The sequence below is a fragment of the Neomonachus schauinslandi genome, chromosome 13, assembly GCF_002201575.2.
Source record: "Neomonachus schauinslandi chromosome 13, ASM220157v2, whole genome shotgun sequence".
Taxonomy (NCBI): domain Eukaryota; kingdom Metazoa; phylum Chordata; class Mammalia; order Carnivora; family Phocidae; genus Neomonachus; species Neomonachus schauinslandi.
Window position 1 is genome coordinate 46,288,127 of NC_058415.1, and position 24,017 is coordinate 46,312,143.

Here is a 24,017-nt window from a genome sequence, read left to right on the forward strand (position 1 = left end):
GCTACATCATGGGCGCCTGGGTGGCTTAGCCGGTTAAGCGGCTACCTTTGGCTCAGGTCATGATCTCAGGGTCCTGGGATCGAGCCCCACGATGGGCTCCCTGCTCAGCGGGGAGCGGCTTGCCTTCCTCTCTGCCTACTTGTTCTCTTTCTCTATCTCTCTGTCAAAAAAATAAATAAAATCTTAAAAATAAATAAATAACTGCTAAATCAGTGTTCACAAATTTTCAACATTGCTTGTTCAACCTCCATTTTAGGAACTGTCATGGAATTTTTTTTCATTGAAAATGTAATCAATAACACCAGCAGCTAAAAAAATTTCACGAGCCATTAACATATAGAAAGTTAATCTTTGGGGCACCTGAGTGGTTCAGTAGGTTAAGCGTCTGCCTTTGGCTCAGGTCACGATCCCAGGGTCCTAGGATCGAGTCCTGCATCGGGCTCCCTGCTCAGCAGGAAGCCTGCTTCTCCCTCTCCCACTCCCCCTGCTTGTATTCCCTCTCTCGCTGTGTCTCTCTCTGTCAAATAAATAAAGTCTTTTTAAAAAAGAGAGTTAATCTTTGGATCAGAAATAAATCTTTCTGATCAATGGCCTTATTCAACTTTGACTCATCCATATTTGGCCTCATTCATCTTTGACTCAGAAGATAGCCGTGATACCTATAAGAAAGAGCAGTGGTTCTCAACTCCAACCCACTCATGGATGATACAGGTATATCTGTGGGCTTGGCATCAATGGTTAGGTTTTGACTGTAATTCTCAGTATATACGAACTCTGATTCTATCTCTTGCTCCTCTCAGCAAGTGAAAGCAATGTTTTTAAAGGGATAATCTTAAATTTGCTCTAATTTGAAAAGATCAATCATTCATAGACATTACTCATAATCCACCTCAGATCTTACAGAGACACACCAAAATGTTTTAAGTATCCCAGAAATAGAGAACAAAGTAATGCAAAACTCAGATCACTGAATCTTATTCTAAGGAAAAAAGTCAGTTTACTCTCGCTTACCGAATGCCCTGGTGATCTCTTTCTCTTTGTGTAGATTTAGGCTCTAGTTGAGTGGTGGGAATAAGTAGCTCTAGGACATATATGAGCAAACAGTGGGAGGGGCTGTTCTAAAGTGCTCTGCAGTAGAGATATATATGGATCTACTACTAGAGTCTTACTACTCAGTATGGTCCACAGACTAACTACCAACATCCCCTGGAAATCTGTTAGAAATGCAGAATTCTGAATCCCACCCCAGATCTCCTGAATCAGAATCTGCATTTTAAGAAGATTGTCAGTTGATGCATGTACATATTAACATTTGGGAAACACTTTAACATTAATATTAGAGAGATGCGTAGTTGATATAAACATTTCCTATTCTGTGGTTTTGGTTGCCTGGCTTTTCTTGCTGGAGAAAGGCAGAAATCTTCAGGTCACTAACACTCCTGGAATTTTTATTAAGGCCTCATATAGGAAACAAGATTTCCAAGGCAAGGATTTTGGAGCAACACTGAAAAATTGGGCCACTGGAATCATAGATTAATAGAGACACAAGGGTACCTTGAGAAGTTATATGGTTTTTGCCCTTCTTCATTCTGGACAATTTTCTTTCTTTCTTTCTTTTTTCCCCCAAGCTCTTTAGGACCACGTAAAAGCCTCCTAGTGGGGTCCGTAGGTGAGTGTCAGGGACTGACAAACCCACCAAATATAAAATGTGACTGCATGTTTCTATTTATCTAAAAAGAGAGTTCTTGGGGCGCTTGGGTGGCTCAGTCAGTTAAGTATCTGCCGTGGGCTCAGGTCATGATCTCAGGGTCCTGGGATGGAGCCTCGCGTGGGACTCCTTGCTCAGCCGGGAGTCTGTTTCTCCCTCTCCCTCTGCCCCTCCCTACTCCCCTCACTCCCCCCCCATCCTCTTTCTCTCTCTCTCAAATAAATAAATAAAATCTTTAAAAAATGAATAAAAATAAAGAGAGAGCTCTTGCTATTCATCAGATTTACAGAGGGTCTGCCTCTAACTGTTTAAGAACCACTGATAAGTTTTACTTTCCTCTAAATCCTGTTTCACTGGGTCATTCCTCTTATACCAAGTTTTTAAAAAATATTCAATTGAAAACATTGCCTCTTTTAACTTATCTTTCATTCTTTCTCTCAAGTATCTGTAGCATGTTGTCGATACCCTTAAAAAACCTTGGGACTAGTGCTTTGCCTTTCAATCAGCCATTATTCTGGAGAAGATATTTTCAGTCATGAAACTATTTCTAAAGTGGAGGAAATACTTAAGAATCATCTTAAACTAGCTAACACTTCTGGAAATCCTATCTCTTCATGTGTGTGTCTCTCCCAAGAGTGACAGGGCAGCTATTGAAGAGTTCTGAGTACATCCTTAATTCTAGACATCCTTTCCTTACTTAAAAAGAATTGGGCCGATTCCTACAAGGAATGTATTTATTAGAGAAAGGGAAAGAAGTGAAGGAATAATGGACTCTGTTCTGAACCATTTTGAACAACGTAAGTAATGGTAAATTACTTCCATTGGGAAAAGAAAGCACAGTACATTCTATCGAAAGTAAAAACTAAAAAAAAAAAAAAAAAGTAAAGACTAGTGTTATCAGCTTAGCACACTAAATTGGAATTATTTTAGAGTAGTAAAAAATATGTTTTAGTCATCTCCTTATTCTGGCATTGCAGTGGGTGCAGTGGAAATGTATCTAGGCTTTGGAATGAAAAGGATCTCTTGCTTTGCTCCTCACTCTGCTCTTACCTTGGATAAATGCCCGACATCTTTGTTCCTCACTTTCGCCCCAGTAAAAATGGTAAAGATACTGTCATATTTACCTCATATGGTCGTTGTAAAAATTAAACAAAATAATGTATGTGGGTTGATTGGCAGAGTGGAGGGCATACCATCTTTCCTTATTAGAGAGAGAACAACCCCCGTTCATTTCCATCCCATTCGTCCCTAAGGGTGCTGCTGCATGCATATTGTGCTAGGTGCTATAGAGAACACATCAAAGACATTTGGATGTCTTTGGGCCATTGGTTTTAAGGCTGAGAAAGCCAGCAATGTTTGGAACCACATCAAGGATTCCAACCCATTCCCACTCCCCATCCAATGAATAACTAGTTAATAAGCACCATGCCAGTATGCATGTTGGATACAAGAAAAAACAAGTTCACAGCCAGGGAAACCTGGCACATTCCTTAAATCCCTGTCCAGGTATGGCAAGAGAGCTGCAATCTCAGCAGATGTCCAATTAAGACCGAAATGGTTAGTGTATCTGTGTCAAAGAAAACAAAATGCAGATTATCTTTGTGGCCACCACTCACCTTCCATGAAACTACCTGAAATGAGAGCTGGCTGTCTTAAGGGAGACATGTTGACATACCCAATGTCCTGAGGTAGGAGGACTTTATGTTGTTAGGATTTATCTTAAATGGTTTTAGTAGAGGATGTTTGAGAGTATCTTTTCCCCCTGTTGGCTGTTTTATAAATTTCTAGTACCTGACATTTGCATGAATGTATTCTTACATGAGACTTCTTCACCAGGGAAATTTTCCCAGATGTGTTCCTAACCTCTCTTCTTTTCTGTTCAGTTGCTTTGTTTCCTGTTTTCCCACAATTAAAAAATAAAACAAAACAACTCTGTAATATCATTTGCATTGCATCTCCTCTGCTAGCCTTTCAGGAACGAGCACTGTGCCTTATTTGTCTTCGCTTTGCCAGCCTGGCCCATTTCCAAACACATGGCAGGTGCCCTATAAATGCAAGAATGAATACCCTAACCCAGCATTTCCATTTCTCAAACTTGGTATCCCATATTAGGAATTTCATGACAAAAATTGAAAGAAAGAGAGGCAAAGAGAGAGAGAGAGACAGAGACAGAGGAAGAGAGTCAAATAAATTTGAGAAATCCTGGGTTTATAAAAGTTAAGCATTTTTTAAAATACATTACTTCTCAGAGGCTTTACTATTCTCACATGCATTGTATTTCCCAAACATTTTTGGCTATCAAATCCACTTTCCCTCTTCTGGAGTTTAGCAGGGAACGATTTGCAAAACTCAGCTCTTATCCAAATAAAAGAAATTCATACATTCAGCAACGGTTCTTTAATGCTTTCTAAATTACAGTGTGTAATACCCCTTCAACAAAAACACCAAAAGATTCACAAGTACCCGATTTTCAACAATATTTCATACAACGGAATCCCGGCACAAGGAAACAATGTAGACACCAGCCTTTGAGTGCGTTGTAGCAGGATTTCACCTGGGGTGGATACGAACCTGACTGATGTTATTTTACCCAAAGTACGCCAGCACAAAGGGCAAAAGAAAGAAAATGTTCAGCACAGTATTTTGTCAGAAAATGGTGTCAGCATAGCAAACACAGTAATTACAGCTCTGGTTTTAGACATGTACCATATACTTGTCAAAGAGTTTTCACTCCTGGGGAGACAGTTTGAATTGATGGAATGCACCGAGAAAGGGGATTGTATGAAACAGATCCCCGCAGGTGATGATTCTCTTACACTAGGTCTTTCTCCTGCTGCTTTTCCATCCTTCCTACCCCGCCTACCTTCCCGTGGTTGGTTTCCACCTCTCCTCCATTCTACTGTCTTATGCTCCTCAGAATACTGTATTTTGTCTGCCTTTTGTTGCATCAGGGCTGGTAGACCTTGTTAAATCAACACATAGAATATTGCTTTGATCTAAGATAATATTAAAAATATACCACAACTAGGCGCAGCTGGGTAGCTCAGTCGGTTAAGCATCCGACTCTTGGTTTCCGCTCAGGTCACAATCTCAGGGTCGGGGGATGGAGCCCCGCGTGGGGCTCCGTGCTCAGGGCGGGTCTGCTGAAGATTCTCTCCTTCTCCCTCTGCCCCACCCCCCCGGCTTGTGCTCTCTCTCTTTCTCTAAAATAAATAAATCTTTAAAAGAAATATATCACAACTAGTATAATGTGGGCACTGGCCAACTAGAGCTGAAGGTAGCCAGAGCTCTGGAGGTCTAGAAAGCTCTCCTACCTGTCAGGACTTAACCCACTAATTGCTGAATCAAGGGGTGGGGGGGGGGTCCCGAGGAAAGAGGCCAGGAATGTAGAAGGGGCACCAGAGGGGTCTACCTCTAGTACAAAACTATATCAAACCCAGTCATACCAGTGCACGCTAGATGCATGTCAGCACTACACTCAGTAACTTTTTTCTGAGTACCTGCCGTGTACTAAGCATCTTGCTGGGCCCCATAGATAGGCCCAGGAGCAAGATGTTTATTCTAGGGCACCTGGGTGGCTCAGTTGTTAAGCGTCTGCCTTCGGCTCAGGTCATGATCCCGGGGTCCTGGGATCGAGCCCCGCATAGGGCTCCCTGCTTGGCAGGAGGCCTGCTTCTCCCTCTCCCACTCCCCCTGCTTCTGTTCCCTCTCTCACTGTGTCTCTCTCTGTCAAATAAATAAATAAAATCTTTTTTTAAAAAAAGATGTTTATTCTAGTATCTAATTCCCTAACATATTGAACACAAAGTGGTCAAGAGGCAAATTAAAATGATGTCATGATTATTTCTCTTTAACTTAAACATCAACCCCAGTCTGTAATTAGGTTTTAGGCAATGGATAAAAGGGGGAAATAAGGGAAAAGGAGGTTAAATTTGGGAGTGGGAGTAAAACAAAACTGCACTCAGCAAGACCAGCTGCTGTCTGGGACATCATGGAATGTTTTGGTTTCCTTGTCTTCTGAAGGCACGTCTTCACTTTTGGGAACTTCTCTCCTAAACACTTTTTCTTAGCAACTTTCCATTGAATATTCAATTTATATAGGCATGGGAAGTGTGGGGGAAATGTTTCTTGAGTATGTCTTGAATTCAAAAAGAAAATTAATGCTACAAGAGAGTGTCTTTCTTTCCTAATGAAAAAAAGAAATGAATTTGTTTGTATCCTGTTTGTTCCAAAGTCACAAAAACATGGTTATTGCTTATATAAAACACAACGATGATCCCTTTTTTCTTTTCAAGTTTTTATTTCAATTCTAGTCAGTTAATATATATGGTAAGATTGGTTTCAGATATAGAATTTAGCGATTCATCACTTGCACATAAAATGATGATCCTTTCAAAATCTGTTTTTATCATCTGAAATACAAATTGAAATTTATCCCACTGACTCTCACAATATAATGCTTGAGTTGGAATCACAATCCCTATTGCGGTGGAGAAGCTGAAGAGAAACTAACTTAGGTAGCGTGGCTAAGAACACGGGGAAGTGGCAAAGTCAGCATTTGAGCTCATAGGGCTCCGGGTTGAAGGAACTACCGACAAGTTCACCTTTGCTAACAAATTAACCCCATTTCCTTAAGGTCTCTGAAATCAGTACTCAGCACCATCTTACATCACCACTAATTGAACAAATCAACATAAGAAAAAAAGTTGAGATGGCATATTCACAGAAACAAGTCACTATATAACTATCCCATCACTAGACACTATTCATCTGAATTGATTTTAAAGTTGAAATGGGTTCTAACATGTATAAAACACATGTCAGGGCTAGTATGACTCATTATATGTTGCGTTTCTAACATCAGAATGAACTTTATTGTCTAATGGGAGTTGAAAACAATCTAGACCTTTTCATCCAAAACAATACACCCCTCAAACAGATATATGTACAGCCCCAACACAAGACTCCATTCTGTTTGTCTGCTGTTACTTTTCCTTAAGAACTAGTGGGTGATCTATGGATGTGCATATAAGTATTTGCTCTCGGGTTAAAAAGTGGACCGTCTGTGCAGAGCGGGTTTATCCTCTGTTCTCTCCAATGAATAGTCTGTTCACTCTTTTCCCTCCACAGATCACTTTAAACTATTTCCCATGAGAAATGTGACATAAGACAGAATAGGAAATAAAAGCAGGATATAGAGGAAAAATAGAAAATGAAAACTTTTTTTAAAAAGATTTTATTTATTTATTTATTTGAGAGAGAGAGAGAGGGCAAGCATGAGGAGGGGGAGGGGCAGAGGGAGAAGAAGACTCCCCACTGAGCAAGGAGCCTGACCCAGGCTCCATCCCAGGACCCTGAGATCATGACCTGAGCTGAAGGCAGACCCTTAAATGACTGAGCCACCCAGGCGTCCGGCAAATAAAAATTTTTATGAGAATGAGAAAATATTTTTAAAGTGTGTGTATGTGTGTGTGTATGTGTGAGTGTGAGTGTGTATGCATGCATACAGTTTGTATAATGGGCATCCAGTTTTCACTCTGGTGTAAAAAGATCTAAGAAGATAAGAAGAGAGAATAGTAGGATCAGCACGATGAGCGACATTTATAAAACAACAAGGGGTATGGACTTGTTCTCTGAATCCCAGAATTCATGACACTTGAGAAAGGACCAAAGAAATGATAGTTGTGGATAAAGTCAGGAATAAATACACAAGTGTGATAATAATAATTATAATATGTAAAAATCACCAGTTTCCAAAAAAATTAAAATAATGTGTTTATTTTAACCACAGTCTGCTCTCTCTTTTCAAATGCTGAACGCCATGGAGTGTCATTATGACAACTGAAAGTTTTGGTAACCTGCATGGCCATAAGTGTTTGTTAGTGAGTTCTAGTTAACAGAATGCTACATAAATGCAAGTTGCTAAATACTAGGTAAATCTCTTTTATCGTGTTCTTTAAGATGGAAAGATATTTTTCTTTATGTGGAGGGTTGTAAACTTTCGAAAGCTTAAAAACTTCAGTAGGTGCAGCCTGAAAAATGAGGTAGATTTAAAAGTGATTTACTTGGATTTATAATTGTAAAGTGGGCTATAATGGAACCTAGAGATTTTTGGGGCAGATTTCTAGTTTTAGGAATAACAACAGGATACCATCAAGGGAGGCGAAGCAAAGAGCCTGAAAGTATCCTCTAGCTCCTTGTAACATTTCTTATTTTCTCATATTTAAGCTCTTGAAATTGATATATACTAATCTGATTATGTATAAATACTCATCATGTTTCTAAAAGAATTAAGGAGAAAGCTGGTTATATTGATTAAATTATATACATTTTTTATAGGAACAACTTTTTTGCCTTGGCCCATAGTTAAAGATGTGAAGAAAAAGTGAGTTTCTGAAATCAAATCCTCCTAACCAAATTATTTTTAATTTTCTCATTTTATTTAAGTGCATCTGAGCAATAAAAAATGAAAAGTAATTATTGATACATAATGAATTAGTGATTTTTTTGGTACCTTTCCTCAATATCTTGGAATTAGTATGTCAAAGGTTTGCTCAAGTCATATTAAATCACTGACAGTATTAGTTAACCAACTCAATACATTCCTTACTTGTTAAGATATTGCTGTCTTTGGCATTTAGGAAAGTACAGCTTGCTGAGATATGACATCATTCTTTTCCTGGGCTGGCATATAACTGCTGGTTTGCTAAGCTAAGTGCCTCTTCAGAAATCTGTTCTTCTCATAATTTGCCTTGTCAGCTTATTTTAAATAAAATCTTTTAAGACACACTTACACTAGAAGTTCAATGTTAAAGAGCTCGAATCCTCTAATCGTGGAAAATTGGAGATGGAAAGGGCCCAAGCAGGCTATCCAAACGCCATACCCTTACCAAAATGGGATTTCTCTATAGAGAATGTTATTTGCCTCTATTTCTTCATGTATTGAAATCTTTTAGAAATTATCCAAGATTCCAACAGCTCTCATAATTGGGATGTTTTCCCACTTTCTTTTCTGCTGTTCAGGTATAGCTTTTATCATATGCAGTCAAAATATCACTTCATATTTGAATGGCATATGTCCTTTCTTCTCCTGCTGTCGTTTTGAGCTATGAGAGGAGGGAATGAGGCGAGTGCCTAGCTTCTCAATGACCGAGTAAGAGAACGGAAGAAAGCCCAAGGAGCGTACCCGGAAATGGGACTTAAAAGCAAATCTGCTTAAATAGGATTGTGTTTCCCATTACATTGTTCAGGATTTATCTCTTTACCACCAACAACATTCAAGCCACCTCTCCTCCCCAAATCTGGAACATAACACTTTTTTCCTTCAGAAAATCAGAATTAGAAACGCAGGAACTAGTATGGCTCTGCCATCCACAGAGGTGGACTATTCCTGAGGAACATAAAAGAGGGTAGTCAGGATAAGAGGAACCAACTTTCCTTAGAGCCATAGCTAAGGTAAAAGACAAAGGAGAAGGAAACAGAACCAAAGATCAGAGGGAAGTAGAGTGGGTGCTCAGTTGGTAGACCAAATGGAATCCCACAGATGAGAACAATCCATGAGTAATTAATTACTCACTGGGCATCTGACATGGCTGCCCCGTACTGAGCAATGGTTAAGAATACAGAAACATAAGCTAGGACCCTTCAGTAACTTCACTTCTAGGTGGTGGACACACTTAACCTAGGTAAACAATGGTTGACAGTTTTCTTTAATGTTAAGGATCTTAAGAGTCAGAGGAGTTTAGTGAAGTGAGCAATCAAAGAACACTGGTGGCCTTTGGGAGCAGGTTAGATTTCCACTTGGCTTTGTTCCCAGACACTTCTTTCTGTCACCAGTGATAATACTTATTTGCTCTTTGGGCCCTTGTCATTTCAGTCAAATATGCAAAGAGTGATTTCTCTGGAATAGCTGAGATTTTAAAGGGTGATTTCAAGGAGAAAAATCAATGTAGGTTATAGCACAATTAGATTGCTAGCTGCTACAAAATTCTCTTTGTAATTTCTTTTCTAACTTCCTCTTTATTCACTGTAGAAGGAAAAAGTACAGAGAGAGATGATTTGAATACAAAAATATACCATGGTATGAAACTATTTGCTAATGAATTTGGTTTACTTAATTCTTTGGAATAGAATCAGAGAAATAATTTTATTTAATCTTCTCATTTTACAAATGAGGAAATAAAGACCGATGAGATGCATTGAGTTACCCAGGGTCACATAGCTAAAAACTGATAAGACCCCAAGTCTCCAGGCTCGGTGTATGCTGTACTGTTTCTAGTCGCAATATTTTCGTACTTAAAATGATACAATTCACACAGAGTAATAATCTACAGATTTGGAAATTTCAGTTTCTGTTATGGTAGAAAGTGCTTAACTTGGAGCCAAACAGCCTTGAGCTGGAATCCTGTTTAGCTCAGCTCTCATTAGTTATAGGACCTTGACAAGTTCATCTATTCACTTGCCAGATGACTACTGGGCACTTACTATACAGCTCAGCTACTTTTTTCTTTTTTTCTTTTTTTTACATACTGGGGATAAGTAGCAAACAAAAGCTTACATTCTGTTTAAGGGAGAATAACTAGAAACAGATAAACATTCAAGATATCTAGTGGGCTGAATCTAAGAGGAAAAATAAAACTGGTTCAGGGGTCAAAGAATGATAGAAAGTTTTATAAAGGGTATTAGGAAAGGTCTCTCTGATAAAAATGGCTAATATTTACAGAGTTCTCAGTATGTGCTGAGTGCTTTACATGGAATGGTTGTTAAATGCTCACATTATGCTATGAATTTGGGCCTATTAATAGCTCCTCTTTATAGATGAGGAATGAAGTCTCCGAGAGGTTAAGTGAGTAGCTCCAGGCTGTCCAGAGTTTTAGTCCAGTTCCTCGGTCTTTGGGGTGTCCTCTAACCATTACTTTATGCTGCCTTTCTAGTAGGTTAACAATAGAGCACAGTTCTGAGTTACACTGCCCCGGCCTATATTGGACTCATTTGAGAACCATAATATATAGTATCTACTTAAAGCATAGCCCTGTGTCTCTCACAAGGTAGGTTTTATAAGTCAGAATTTTGGGGCTCCCGGCCAGCCTCCTGTTCCCTGCACCTCCTGCCTGCCCCGCGATAAAACTCTTCAGGTTCTGCACTTGGGTTCTCTCTTTGTTCTTAGTACTTCTGCCAGTTCCCTGCTTAATGACTCTGAATCATCCTTTCTAATTTTCAGGCTTGTGCCTCAAAATATCAGGAATTGACTAAGGCTTCTTAGGTACAATCTCAATCAAAGTGTTTTGTATTTTACTCTCAAATATTTTTTTAAAAAGTGCAGAGTAGAGGTCAATGGAACCATCCTCTGAGCTGGAAGAAGGAGACGTTGGACTGTGACAGCTCAAAACCTTCAGTGAAGGCACCTGGGGATGGAGGAGACCAGTTACATCCAAAGAGCTGGCTGATTATTTACTAGAAATCTTCTCTGAGGCTCACTCCGAGGTTTGGTACTCTGTTCTCTTTATGGAGCTTCTTCTTGAAATGCCTTCAATGACAAATATTAGTAGACTAAAGGGAAGAAATTTTTAAATAGCTGCCCAAATATACAATTCAGTGCAGTGTAACTCATCCACTGGTGATCGATAATATAGACTGTATGTCTCTCTACCTGTGACACGCCTATAAAGCAAGAACAGACCAGGCAAGTAGCTCTCTAGCCAGTAGCATGTGAGCAATACATGGGAAGCTGGTGGATCATGGAAGGCTTCTCTGAGATCCTTAGATCCCGAGCTCCTTGGAGTAGAGATGTTGTGTTATTCATTTTTGTATTCTCAGTGCTAACCATAGTGCCTACCATAGAGGAGGTTGTTCTCTATGGCTTGTAGAATGACTTGCCTTTGTTGAAGCACAATAAGGAAATAAGACAGTAAGAAGAGGGTGGTGCAAGTTCAAATAAGAGAACCCGAACTGATAGATGGGTGAAAAGACAAGACCAGAAAGCGAAAGGAAGTGAGACTTGAGGTTAGTGGTTTAGATAAGTGAGGAGAGCTGACGGAGCAAAGTGGGAGTTATGAGGTAAATGAGGTCCTTGGCTTCAAAAGGGCCAAAAGTTTCCACCCCTGCAGAGGCTGGAGGCAGGTGCTGGGTTGAAGGGCACCACACAAAGGGGCTGGACACTAGCTCAAGACAGTAGGTTGCTTGGGTGTTTGTTTTCACCAGCTCTAAGCAGGAGGATTTAAGATAATTTCTCGTGGAAAGGATATATGACAATATAAAAAGGGAATTTGGAAAAAGAATTGTACAAAGTCATTGAAATCCAGCCATTATCCTAATTCTCGATTTCTATCATTCCTATATCCTGAACAACTGTAGGATAAAAAGTTTTTAACCTAATGCCAGTGCCTACCAGGGTAACTATGATGATGATGATGATGATGATGATGATGATGACGACGATGAAAATGACAATGGTTAACATTATTGAGCACTTAAATACCTGACACTGTTCAGTGTCATTTAATTCTCATAGTATTTCATTTAGTTCTTCTAATAACTCTCTAAGGAAGATACTATTCATATTCCTCTTTTACACGTAATGAAACTAAGCCACAGAGAGATGAGCTTGTCCAAGGTTGCCCAGCTAATAAGTAATGAATTTGGACTCTGGTTCCAGAGTCCATGCTCTTAAACCTTGTGCCATGATTTTTACTTGAGCTCAGATCCAGGTGGGGTCTGAGAGTAGTGTTGGTGACTTAGGGTGAGCTCCCAGAATGTCTGGGGTAAACCCAGGGCAAGTAGGTATTGATTCCACTTCACTCTGCTTCCAAATCCCTCCCACATTTGCTTTGTTTATAGAAGCAAGTTTTCTTACAACCCCTCATCATTACCGTGAGGAACTTAATTTAGTAATTATGAAAAACTAATGGTAAAATTGGGGACAATATGGGAAATCTGAATATAGACTAGGTATGAGATGATAAGAAATTGTTCATTATTTTAAGAGTGATAATAGTATGTAAGAAAATATGTTTAATTTTTAGAGATGCATACTGAAACATTTAGAGGCTAAAGGCCTTGGTGTCTGGGGCAAAGAGAAAATAGATGAAGAAAATATGGTAAAATGTGAGGTGACGGATAGGTAGGACTTTAATATTCTCTCTTCTTTGTTGTATGTTAAAACTTTTAATAATAAAGTTAAAATAAATGTAATATTATGTTCCCTGACTTGGATACTATCACACTTTTTCAATTCTTATAGTAATAGCACACAGTTTCCAGATATGGTGACTATAATTACACCTACTTCCAAACTGTTTAAAAAAAAAAAGATTTTATTTATTTGAGAGCGAGCGAGCGAGCGAGAGAGAGAGAGCATGAGCTGAGGGGAGGGGCAGAGGGAGAAGCAGGCTCCCCGCGGAGCAGGGAGCCCAACTCCGGGCTCGATCCCAGGACCCTGGGATCATGACCTGAGCCGAAGGCAGACGCTTAACTGTCTGAGCCACCCAGGCGCCCCATACTTCCAGACTGTTTTTTAAGACTCAGGAGATAATGTATACAAATCACGCAGCACATTGCCTGAAACGTAGCACACAGTAAGTATTAAATATTTTTAGCAGCAGTCAAAATAAAAAAAAATTTATGCTCAACTTCATGGGGAGTCTCCACACTGCAGTTGGAAGAAGTCACCACCTTAAGGCCAAGCTACGCCGTATAGCTTCATTTTCCTCTTTCACCCCTCAAGCAGAGACATCTTGTGGGTCTTTCTCTCAAACCAAATGGAAGTTGGTTTTTCTTTCCACAGCAATGTTCATTCTTTTGATTCGAGAGTAAGAAGGCCATTGGACAATTTCTGAACTGTGAATAAGCAAATACAAAGGAGATGATAAAAGCTGGGTTTGTTGAGCAGGCCTTGCTCATTCCAGAATGATGACACACGTTTGGGTTAAGGAAAATGAAGACGCGAAAGTAGTTGTGCTGACATTTCATACCATTCCTTCAGCTGCGGTGAATAATGCCCAGACTTCTGGATTCAGGGAACTGCTCTCTCTCTTTAAGGAGAATGCTCCTTTCAGAGGTGTGCCTTTAAGGGAATTGAAAAGGACCCTGAAGAGAAAGCATGCCATTCATGCCCCCTCTCTCCCTCCTCAGTGAGTCTAAAGGCAGGGCTTTCATCTTCTCATCTCCCAGCTTAGGTCCCCTTTCGTTTGTGATGCCCTGTTAGGTTGCTTTGTTTTGGTTTCTCTGGGAGGCCTGCCAACCCCATCCTCAGAGAAGGTTCGAAATGATTGAGATCAAATGTTTTGAGACAGTGTAACATTCCCTTTTCTTCCCCGAGCTTTTCTTTGCTTAGCTCCATGCTCTGTTTTGTAAAAATCTTCTCTTCCTTATGTAGTGCCTCTGCAGCCGAAGAGATTGCTAGGTCACAGAATCATATACTTTTAAGTGATCCTAAAAGTCATCAGATCTGACTAGCTAATATAGGAATTTCTTTTACAACAACTCCAACCCATGCTTATATTAAAATATGACTTGTACACACTTCATAAAAGAGAATTCATTACCACACAAGGTGGTAATTTAATTTTTGAGTTCTTCCTTATGAATTTGGAACTGTAACCAGCTTAGTTCTCACTATCGAGTTGCACAGAATGTCTATGTGATAGGAAGCTATCACATTCCCTTCTCTCCTACTTGTCTTCTCCTTTTTCAGATTAAGAATCCTATTTTCTAGGGGTGCCTGGGTGACTCGGTTAAGCATCTGGCTCTTGATTTTGGCTCAGGTCATGATCTCAGGGTCGTGAGATCGAGCCCTGAGTCGGATTCCATGCTAAGTGTGGACCCTGCTTAGGATTATCTCTCTCCTTCTGTGCTCCCTGCCACCCACCCAACCCCGCCATCGTGTGTGCACTCTCTCAAAAAGAGAATCCCATTTTCTAAGCATGAAGGAGACACTAAGATGTAAAAGTAGAAGGTAGTCATAAAAACATACAGACAGGTGGACTTCACAGAATTCATTCATTCATTCAACAAATAGCCCGCAGTATGGGCCAGGCACTGCACTAAATTCTGGGTATATATTATGTTATATACTGAATGTTTGTGTTCCCCCAAAATTCATATGTTGAAATCCTAACCCCCAATGTTGATAGTATGAGGAGATGGGGCCTTGGGGAGGTTATTAGTGGAGCCCTCATGAATGGCTTTAGTGCCCCAGAGAGCTCCCTCAGCACTTCAGCCATGTGGAGACACAGCAAGTAGACTGGCCATCTACTAACAGGAAGAGGGTTCTCACCAGACTCCAAAACTGCAAGCACCTTGATCTTGGACTTCCCAGCCTCCAGAGCTCTAAGAAATAAATCTCTGTTGTTTAAAAGCCACCCAGTTTATGGTATTTTGTTATAGCTTCCAGATGGGGGCTAAGACACATAATAAGACACCAAATACTGTCCTCACAGAGTTTGCTACCTTGCAAGACATACAGACATAAGAAAGATAATTAACCAAAGGCAACTGCAGGGTAAAATAAGAGTGTGTAATGGGCATTTTTCCTACGTGGGTGGTCAGGAAGGATTCCCCAGGAAAGAAATATCTGATGTGAGAATTGAAAAAAGGCAAGAATTGGCCAGGCAAGAAAGTGTGTTTGTGGAGGAGACAGGGCAGGGCAGAGGGGGGTGAGGGTAGAGGCATGGGGGAAGATCCAGGCTGGGGAGACAGTACCTGCCATAGTTCTGAAGTGGGGAGGAGCTTGATGCATCCAAGGGATGGAAACATGAGTGACTAGAACTTTGTGAGCAAAGGGGGAAATCTTACAAGATGAGGCAGGGTCTTACAGGGTTTAGGGCTTTATTCTGAGAGTAATAAGAAACCAGGGGATGATTTTAAGCTGAGAAGTCATAGGCTTTCCAGACATTTTACCATTGTGGCCCCCCTCATCTGGACAGACTCCAGTTATTTACCTTTCCGCTTCAGATGTGGTGCACAGAACTAACCACGCACTCTAGACAGGGTCTGGTGAGTTCAGAGTGGACTGAGCCAACTGCCTCCTTTGTTCTGGACATTGAACTAATGCATACTAATAGTGCATTTCTTGGATGGTCACTATATCATGGTGGTGTATTGCACAGACCCTGTGGTCAACTAAACCAATACCGGGTTTGGGTTGGATTTTTGACCCTAGATGGCCTGCAAAGGAACCTCAGGTCCAGGATGTCCAGGATTAAATTCCTTTCTGTATCTTATTCAGCCTATATATATTTTTTGTGTTTTTTTAAGATTTTATTTATTTCTCTGACAGAGAGATAGAGAGAGAGAGCACAAGCAAGGGGAACGGCAGGCAGAGGGAGAGGGAGAAGCAGGCTCCCTGCTGAGCAGGGAGCCCGATGCGGGGCTCGATCCCAGGACTCTGGCATCACGACCAGAGCCGAAGGTAGACGTTTAATCGACTGAGCCATCCAGGTGCCCCCAATCTATATGTTTAAAGGGTTTTGTTTTCATTCTGTTTTTCCCTCCTTTCTTCTATTATTTTTTTCAGATTATAAAAATAAACTTATAAATGCAAAAAAGTATAGCAAAACCGATAGAAATAATAACTCAAACAGAGATAACCACCATTATCTAAATATAATAAATATTAAATATAATTTTCTATTTCTGTGCTTCAGCTTAAGTAATGTAATATTATAGCCTGATTTTCTCTCATTATTGTTAGATCATAAGAATTTAATTTCCAATGTCATTAAATGGTCTTCATATGTACTTCTTGTTCTAGGACATTTAAGTCTTCCAGTTTTTTTACTGTATAAAGAATATCTTTATATTTAAATATTTGCTTGCATTTCAGAATATTTCCTCAGAAGAGAACCCTAGAAGCATATTCAAAGCTTCTTCGATACTTATTTACAAATTGTTCCACAAAATTTTTGGCTAGTTAAAATTTACAATTCTACTTGCATTGTGAATTCTAAAGAGACAAACCATGCTGATTGATAGAAGAAAATAGAATTAAGCTATTCTCTTAATTTTCATTTTTAATTACCAGCAGTGTTAAAGATTTAAAAATGTCTGAACCACTTATATTTCCTTTTGTGTAAAATGTAGTTATCTTTTTCTGGTGTGTGCATGGTGGTCTTACAGATTTTCTTATAAATTTGTGTAATCCTTTTCTATATAAGAATTTAAATTGTCAATTTGTTATAGCTTTTATAAGTATTTATCCCAATCTACTTGGAACTTTAAATTGTTTTTGTGATTAAACAAATACAGATTAAAAAATACAGCTCTGTCTGTACACATATCATTTAAGTGCTGCGATAGTAAAAAATTCAGAAGTTTTCTTACCTGATTTACTTTCTCTTTCAGTTTGACATGACTTAAAAAGTCAAGTGAAAAAGAAGCTTTCATGGGCTTCACTCTAAATAACTCTTATATAAATCCTTTCAAATGCACTTAGAAGTAAGTCAGGAAGAGTCTTATTTCTCTAATAAAATGAAGGACTTAAAAATGTAATTGAGGGTATGAGTTGGGACCTGCAAAGACTGAATTCCAGGACTTGCTTTCCTATTTTAGTGTGTGTGTGTGTGTGTGTTTCACCAATCAAAAGAAATTAATAAGATTCATATAATCCTTTCTTCTGTTACGTGGTAACCTCTCAGTCACCATCACATGATGTTAACCTCTGTTATGACTTTTGTTAAAATTCTAATCTTAACCCAGTTTTCCTTATGAAGGATTTTGGAATCACATCATTCTAACCCTATTTTCTCATCTGTAAAGTGGGGATACTCATGCTCTTTTCGCAGTGCTTCTGTTGGACTACACATTATAGTGTATGTAAAGTATCGAGCCTAGAGCCAGCACCTAGGAGATGCTAGGTTAATGTTGCAGTTCTCTACTCTGTTTCTCACTCCTGTCTCAAGCTAGGAAAGACTCTGTAGTTCCTGAGAAAAAAACCTATGTGCCTCTTAGTGCAGGCATCCTACATTGTCATTAACCCCAATAGCATGCCAAGCTGAAATCAGAAGGGAAAAATAAGTGGTGGTTGAATTTTGCATATTATTCATTTATTCAACAAACATTCTCTTTTTTCTTTTCTTTTTTTTAAAGATTTTATTTATTTATTTGAGAGAGACAGAGAGAGAGAGAGAGAGCATGAGCTGAGAGAGGGAAAAGCAGGCTCTCCACTGAGCAGGGAGCCCAGAACCCTGGGATCATGACCTGAGCCAAGGGAGATGCTTAACCAACTGAGCCACCCAGGCGCCCCAAACATTCTCAAGAATCAAATGTGTGCCTAGTGTTGTATAAAGTACGGGTCATACAGAAAAGAATAAAACTCTCTTCCTGCATTGATAAGACAGTACTGGAACATCATGAATAAACACGGAGCAATACTCATCAACTTAATTTTACCACTAGGTCTACAGCTATTTTGCTGCGCTAAACCTAGATTCCCTGGAAACAAGAAATAATCACAGTGGCCACTTGGCACTGTGGTATGAGTGAGATCAACTCTGGAAATGTGCATGTGATAATCCAGAAGAATCAGGGAAAATATGTATTTATTAAGTCAACTGAGTATAGAGACGGGTCCTCATAGCACACCATGGTACCATTTATTGCCAGAAGAAATGGTTTATATGTGTGTGTGATGCTGACAAGATATTCCAAAAAAGAAAATTCAAATAACAAGAGTAAACCATTTGGTCCCAGAAGAACTGCTGATTCATCTTTCATGCACAGGGCAGATTACTGACCACATAACTCTCTGTGGAATATTCATAAATTCAAGTTTCTTGGAACGACACTGCTTTTAATAGTAAGTAAAATAAACTTTTTTTTAAAGATTATTTATTTATTTATCTGAGAGAGAGAATGGGAGACAGAAAGCATGAGAGGGGGAGGGTCAGAGGGAGAAGCCGGCTCCCCGCTGAGCAGGGAGTCCAATGCGGGACTCGATCCCGGGACTCCAGGACCATGACCTGAGCCGAAGGCAGTTGCTTAACCAACTGAGCCACCCAGGCGCCCCAGTAAAATAAACTTTTATGAATTTGTTTTAGTGGACTTATGATTCACATTTTTCTTGTAGAATGACTTTTTAGTTTCAAGATGTGTATTCTTAAGGCTTCACAAAACTGAAAAAGGAAGTCTTAGAGAAGAATGGCAGGAGAGGAGATTATTTCTCATCAACTTGTTTTACTTAATAGAATAGGAACTTACGTTTTATGACCTACAAAATGCTAATTGCCAGCATAGGAGTCACTGAATTTTTTTAAAAAGGGGAGGGAATCATTTTCTTAAACTAGGATAAAAGTTTAATTTGAAGGATACTTACAAGAGAAACAGAGGTCTGCTTTTCATGTCTCTTAGTTTGTGCATTCTTATTTTTTTCAGAACCTCAGATCAACTAGATTTCAGAACACTTTTGTTGATTATTTCCAAAAATAGACCTGACTCAGACACATTAAATAATTTCTTTTTTTTTTTTTTTTTTTAAAGAGTTTATTTATTTGAGACAGAGAGAATGAGAGACAGAGAGCATGAGAGGGAGGGGGGTCAGAGGGAGAAGCAGACTCCCTGCCGAGCAGGGAGCCCGATGCGGGACTCGATCCCGGGACTCCAGGATCATGACCTGAGCCGAAGGCAGTCGCTTAACCAACTGAGCCACCCAGGCGCCCGCACATTAAATAATTTCAATGGAGGCTCTTTCTTCCTGAAAAAACTAACCACTTAAACATCAGGTGAGTGTTTGGTGCTTCCAAATGATATTACCAATATTTAATTAAAAGCTACAGCTTAAGTGAACTGTAGAATGTACTTTTTTACCATTATGCTTTAAACCCTCTGGTTCTCACTCAGCTGTGTACGTGACCATCTGGGAGATGTTTGTGCAGTCTGATGGGTAGACACGTCATTATTAAAAGTCTGGTTTACAAGTCTCGGATATTTAAGAGGTCAGGCAGAATAGGAAAATTAAAAAGAAAAAAAAGTAACGAACGGAAAGGAAAAGGAAAAAAGAGAGGAGGAGATGAAAAGAAAGGAAAAACAAAGAAAAGAAAAAGGAAAAAAAAACTTAGGATGATATAAATGTGTTTTGATTAATTTGCATATTTTCCGAAACTTCCACAAAACACTCCATCACTGCCCCCAGCAAATGCGTTTTCTCTCAAGGCCAGGTTATAGGACGTTTGAAAGAGAAGCCCATAAAGTGATAGAAATCTTTCGCCCTGGCATTTTCTGAGTATAGCCATTCATGCCCTTTGCGAGGCATTTGCTGGATCCTTGTCCTTTTATAAATAAAAGCCAAAGTAAACACTTGCACAAATAATATCATCAACAGCGCCGGTCACATCTTTAAGGTAATAACCTCTTTGTACATCAAGGTAGGAACCACCATCAATTCCTACCCCCACCCATTTTGCACCCTCATACGACTTGCAACATACGCACATGTAACGTGTCATACATGTGTAAGCAGAATTGCATGATACAATAAGAATTCGGTACAGTGGTTACGTCTGAGGGGAAAATGATTCCAAATGATCTAGAAAGAGTGCTATGTAATTTCAAACTAATTCTAACATATTCTAAAGAGTAGCCGTAATGTGATTCACATATACACTTTTGCTTTCTATGGTTTATTAAATATTTATTTTGACCTTTCTCACTTTGTTCTCTTAGTTTCAGCTTATTCTGAAAAATATAAAAAGTAGTGCTGACTATTCCTGCCTTTAATTCACATCTTTCCCTGACAACTTGTAATTCATAATATTGACAGGTGTTTTTAACAGTAAAGAGTAAAAAATAAAATGAAGGGTAGGAAAGGTTGAAAAACGTTGGAGGAATTAAATTTTAAAAAGCTAAGCCAGTCCACATTATTTATCTGATATCATTATGAGAACACTTCCCATGGTGTTCAGAGCACTGTTTTTTGTTTTCTTTTGCTTTGTGGAAGGTTATAGGAAGAGATATCTAAGAATATCTTTGATCAAATGGATTATCTCTTGGTTCCTTCTTACCACATTATTATACTTCCTATAATTTACCAAATAAGCCAGAGTTTATTTTATTAATGTATTTGGGACTGTGTGTGTGTGTGTGTGGTCTCAGTTGCTGCTATTTTAAAAGGGGCTTCAAATCTGCATGGGGGATAAGAGAATAGCTTTTAGTTACAGGTAACTAAAGACCAGTAATTAACAACTGTCAGTGCATTTTGAAAGATTAGACTTTACCAGGGACATCCTTGAATGTTGGACAATCAGAAGAAAAAATGATCTATAAATGTAAAGAAAACTCTGGGTGTTATAAAAGCATGATAAAATCTTTAGGAAATGTTCTTTGGTTTCGTTTATTTTTCATTCAGTTTGAAGGTAGCTCCATTTTGTTTTGTGATCACAAGACTTTCTTAATAAATCTGGGCTTGCTTTCTTTATTTCTCCCTTTCCCTGTGGCCATGGGGAGCCTCAAGCAGGAAGACAAACTCTAGAGATGTGAGATAAAAGAAATAGCTTCTTCTGTGTACATGCACAAGTACATTTGAAAAAAAAAGTTTGAACAAGTCCACATAACCTGAGCCAAAAATGAATGAAGAAAAATGCAAAAGAACAGAAGAGAGGTCAATTACACACACACACACACACACACACAAGCACACACACTTGGGTCTCTGGAGGTTCTTTGGTTACCTATTTATCATGAAAATTCTGTTGGCATTGCTTTTTGTGAAAACCGCCTCATACCACAGATCGCAGTAGGACACTGCATGCATTTTAAGCATTTTAAGCATTAATGGTATGTCATGCCATACAGAGAACTTCTAAATTCCCTTCCAGATTTTTTTTTTTTTTTTTTTAGATTTTATTTATTTATTTGAGAGAGAGAGAGAGAGAATGAGAGAGAGAGCATGAGGGGGGAGGGTCAGAGGGAGAAGCAGAGTCCCCGCCGAGCAGGGAGCCTGATGTGGGACTCGATCCCGGGACTCCAGGATCATGACCTGAGCCGAAGGCAGTCGCTTAACCAACTGAGCCACCCAGGCGCCCCTCCCTTCCAGATTTTATAGACACTGTAACAGTGACCGTAATGACTGAGTCAATAAATAGTTCATTGCAACTGAGAGTTTGATTTTGTGTAAAATCCATAGAAGTATCTACTTGGCAGCTGACAGCATGAAATAGTGGTTAAGAATTCAGATTCTAGATCTACACTGCTTCGGTTTAAATCTTGACCTTGCCCTTGAAGGCCAAATGGCATTGAGTAAGTGGCTTACCTCTCTGTAGCGCAGTTCTCTTGTCTGTAGAACAGCCCTTGTCATGGGTAACAATTTCAAAGTGTGGTTGTGAGGTTTAAAGGAATTAATACTTGCAAGATGTTTCAAACTGTGCCTGGTACATAGATGTACCCAATAAAAGTTAACTATCATTGTTGGTCAAGCAATTCTGCAGCACTTGGGAACTCAAACTGAATATTGTTTCTTTTTTTTTTAATATAACTTTTTTCCTGAGTATAGTTGACACGTGTGGATGTTGTTTCTTGGCAGGGAAATGTCTGCCTATCACTATATATTCTAATTTTCTACTTCACCTATGTCTTCATTGTTTATGAGTCTCAGTCTAGCCCAATTTGGGTCGTGGTTTCTATTATTACAGAAAGCATTTAAAGGCCGTTGGCTGAGGCAAACGTTAGCCTTGTGTAGTTGGATCCTGCATGTTGTTGCTGTCCCCGATCTGGTCTTCTGCTTCCCAACTCACCTGGCCCTCTTTAATTTTTGCAGGCTGGTGCCTCATTTTTAACTTGGATTTTTAAACACATACATTGATTAGCCATTTGGCAACTGTATCCTCCTCTTTTTGACTATTTGTCTGCCAAAATTATGATTTCCAGCTTGTTCTGACCCTCCTATTTAGCCCCTTCCAACACCTCTGTGTGCTTGAACTTTGATGCCTATTTTGTCTCTTTCAGCCTCACACCCACTTCCTTGAGCTCCTTGCTCCAAGCTGATAGCAGAAGGAGGCCTTAGAAAACATTAGTTTCGTAGCTTTATCTTCAAACATAAGGAGAGGCCCCCTTGGTTCATAAAGGCTAGAGAATGTAGCAGTGATTCATACATTTTAGTGGACACCAGAATCAAATGTGGGTGTGTTTATTTTTTTAAATAATATTTTATTTATTTATTTGAAAGAGAGACAGCAAGAGCGAGAGACGGAACACAAGCAGGGGGAGAGGGAGAGGGAGAAGCAGGCTTCCCGCCGAGCAGGGAGCCCGATGTGGGGCTCGATCCCAGGACCCTGGGATCATGACCTGAGCCAAAGGCAGCCGCTTAACGACTGAGCCACCCAGGTGCCCCTTGTGGGTGTGTTTAAAATGCAGATTCCTGAACCATTTTCCCAAAGATTCTGATTAACTAAGTCTGAAATGGACATTATGAATCTGCATTTTAATCCACTTGCTAGGTGATTTTGATGCGGGCAGTCCAAGAACATTTATTTGAGAGACACTTAACCTGACTAAATCTCTGCCATTGAATATATAGCCTGTTGTGCTGACCTCTTCCTATGAACAACTTTCTTGTACTCTGGAAAGCATTGTGCATTGAGTCAACTAATCGTGCTTCAAAATAAATGAACAGTGAAAAGGAGGAGTGTGTAGAGATAACATTTCCTCCAGGGTTAGAAATTTTTCACGACTGAATTCTTACAGCACCCCGTTAGGTGGCCAGTGATGTTTTTGCAATATCTCACCCGTCAGAAGACAGGAATGAGCCCAGACTTTCCCCAAATTACTCTTCTATATTATTACCTCTCTAGAATTTCAGATAGTTTCAGAATTAGCACTTACCATTATAGAAGGCTATGCAGTCAGAAGGTTTGGGAGAAAAATGAAACTATTCTCTAAGTGACTACTCTTTAGTGTGTTCTTTGTTCCACTGCTTTTCATTTTTGTTTTTGGTTTTGGGGTTTTTAAAAAGTTTTTTATTATTATGTTCAGTCAGCCAACATGTAAGTGCATCATTAGTTTTTGGTGTAGTGTTCAATGACTCATTAGTTGCATATAACACCCAGTGCTCATCACATCACATGCCCTCCTTAATACCCATCACCCATTCAGGCATTTTGACACCTACATGCCTGAATTCAAGCCCCATGTCACTACCACTAACCTCCAACCAGAGACTAGGAGAGAAGAATGGAGTTTTTTTCTTCACTGAGCAAGGCTGATTGATGCCACAGTCCCACCTTCCCCAGCCGATCCTGGCCTATTCTGGAAGCAGTCCAGCCCCAGACTCCTTCCTGAGTGCACAATCCCTGCCAAATCCCAAAACATCTGACTGTGACGAATT